This window comes from Schistocerca piceifrons, unplaced genomic scaffold, assembly GCF_021461385.2.
Source record: "Schistocerca piceifrons isolate TAMUIC-IGC-003096 unplaced genomic scaffold, iqSchPice1.1 HiC_scaffold_961, whole genome shotgun sequence".
Lineage (NCBI taxonomy): Eukaryota > Metazoa > Arthropoda > Insecta > Orthoptera > Acrididae > Schistocerca > Schistocerca piceifrons.
This window is the reverse complement of record NW_025729236.1, coordinates 487,501-490,000: the sequence shown is the minus strand read 5'-3', so window position 1 is coordinate 490,000 and position 2,500 is coordinate 487,501. Positions and strand designations below refer to the sequence as shown.

At 57.1% G+C, this 2,500-nt stretch overlaps 1 non-coding gene across 1 annotated transcript in view; it reads left to right on the top strand.

Annotated features, from left to right (window-relative positions):
- Positions 1-2,463: 2,463 nt before the first annotated feature.
- The window catches only part of LOC124774138, a 1,909-nt gene continuing 1,872 nt past the window's right edge, over positions 2,464-2,500 (top strand). The window contains exon 1 of the ribosomal RNA XR_007015132.1: positions 2,464-2,500. This exon is cut by the window's right edge and continues 1,872 nt beyond it. This is a non-coding gene — a ribosomal RNA (small subunit ribosomal RNA).

Below are 2,500 nucleotides of genomic sequence, written 5' to 3'. Positions count from 1 at the left end.
CTAACCTATGTTGTACCTTAACCTAACCTATGTTGTACCTTAACCTAACCTATGTTGTACCTTAACCTAACCTATGTTGTACCTTAACCTAACCTATGTTGTACCTTAACCTAACCTATGTTGTACCTTAACCTAACCCATGTTGTACCTTAACCTAACCCATGTTGTACCTTAACCTAACCCATGTTGTGCCTTAACCTAACCCATGTTGTGCCTTAACCTAACCCATGTTGTGCCTTAACCTAACCCATGTTGTGCCTTAACCTAACCCATGTTGTGCCTTAACCTAACCCATGTTGTGCCTTAACCTAACCCATGTTGTGCCTTAACCTAACCCATGTTGTGCCTTAACCTAACCCATGTTGTGCCTTAACCTAACCCATGTTGTGCCTTAACCTAACCCACGTTGTGCCTTAACCTAACCCACGTTGTGCCTTAACCTAACCCACGTTGTGCCTTAACCTAACCCACGTTGTGCCTTAACGTAACCCACGTTGTCCGCTAACGTAACCCACGTTGTCCGCTAACGTAACCCACGTTGTCCGCTAACGTAACCCACGTTGTCCGCTAACGTAACCCACGTTGTCCGCTAACGTAACCCACGTTGTCCGCTAACGTAACCCACGTTGTCCGCTAACGTAACCCACGTTGTCGCCTAAACCTGCTCTGTAATTGTTATACGACTCGTTCAATTAGTGTAGTGTTGCCCACCCGCAACCCTCGCAATATAGTTCGCTACTCGCACTGCCCGCTCCCCTGTGTATCGCTTCATGTTAAACACCTTGCAAGTCTTGCTGACTTTCCACATGCTCCTGCTGTACACTGTAATGTGGATGGCAGCAGGACGTACATGCCGCGCCCCCCCCCCCCCCACACCTCCCCACGTCCCCACCTTGCCCCCTGCCTTCGCAAGCTGGTTGGTGAGAAGTTTGCATGTTCAATGCCCTTCGCATGCGACGTACTCAGGCTACGTTGTGGTGCGGCCTGTGTCAACTGTCCGCTGATGTCGTACGCGTAAACCACAATCTGTACTGCACATTCGTCCTTATGTACTGAATGATACATCGTGGCACATGTGTGACCGTACAACGACTGCGCCCAAAAACGGCGGACCATACAGTGCAAATATTGTGCACGCAGCTACGTGTCGTCTCCCTATGACAGCTGGATTGCAGTGTGGTACGCCATAGAGACGTGTGGGAGGAACGGACGCCGTGGATGGCGATCAGCATGAGCTGTCTGTTGATGTATTCGGACCTAGTCGTCTCTCCTCACACACCGTGATAGCATGGTGCACCGCGTTCCATATCTGCGACATGCTACAGAGGCCGGTTGACAGTCGTTCGAGCAATGGACATCGCATACGTACGGGGGCCACCTTCCACGTATTGTCTAGGCGTGCACATTTTGTTGCGTGTATGTGGGCAGACGTAGTGTGGTGTGACACCTGACACAGGCATGCAATAATCGTGGAAGTTGCAAATGGCGATGGACGCATACGTTTTCTGGTGAAGTTACGCAAATGAACAAATGGTAACCCGTTGTGGTGCGGTTGTTCTCGCTAGGGGTGAATCGGTGATGGCGACGGTAGGTTGAGGTACTAACCGGTTGTTCCAGCGATACCCACCATGCCGACGAAACTGAACGGCATCTGGGTGTGAAGCGATACGCGGCGGTGGCTGGGTGGGACCGTCCCCGGCCGGTGAGGGGGCGCCTCCCGGCGTGCTGGCCGCGCGGTGCGTGGGCGCACGCGCTACAGCCGGCTGGTGGGGGCGGCCAGTGGCAGGCGCGCCGGCCGACGGACGCGGCAGGCGTCGCAGCTGCGCGCCGGCGCACCCTGCGCGCGGCGCCGTGCGGCCAAAGTAGGTCCTCGCGGGCCCGGTGCGAAGCGCGGTGGACATCTTCAGTGTGCTGGTCCGATTGAGGACTGTGTGCGTTGAGGATGCGCCGCCGCCCGGCGCTCGGCGCCGCGACGCCGTCTGCTGCTCGGTCGCCCCAGCGGTTCTCGCTGGTGGTTTGTATCGCAGCTGTGCGGATGTGTTGGCGCGTGCGCTGTGCTGGGAGAGTTCGCTTCGGCACCCAAGTGGGGCTTTTGTCCTTCTGTGGCGCTGGCGTTGGAGCTGCCGGTCACCGTAGGTGGCGCGTGTTGTCTCCCGCCGGCAATGCCACGACAGCACGCTCCCGGGCCTCTGTCGGCAGCGGCAAGCTCAGTTGGGAGCACGGGTGGTCGCACCGAAAGCGTCTACTCGCCTAACTCCGGGCGATTGCGCCTCTCTCGAACCCGACCAAGTACTTGGGACGGCGCTGCGCGCCGCCGGGACCTGAGAGGGTTTCGAGGTGTATTGTGCAGGGGAGCTCAGCCTCCTCCTGTTTGCAGAATGATTGAGCGGACGCTTGCGTGTTCGCGCGGGCCCCCGGGACACACTCCCGGGCGGCCGGCTGCTCAGCTCTAGTTGACGCAGCTCCCTGGTTGATCCTGCCAGTAGTCATATGCTTGTCT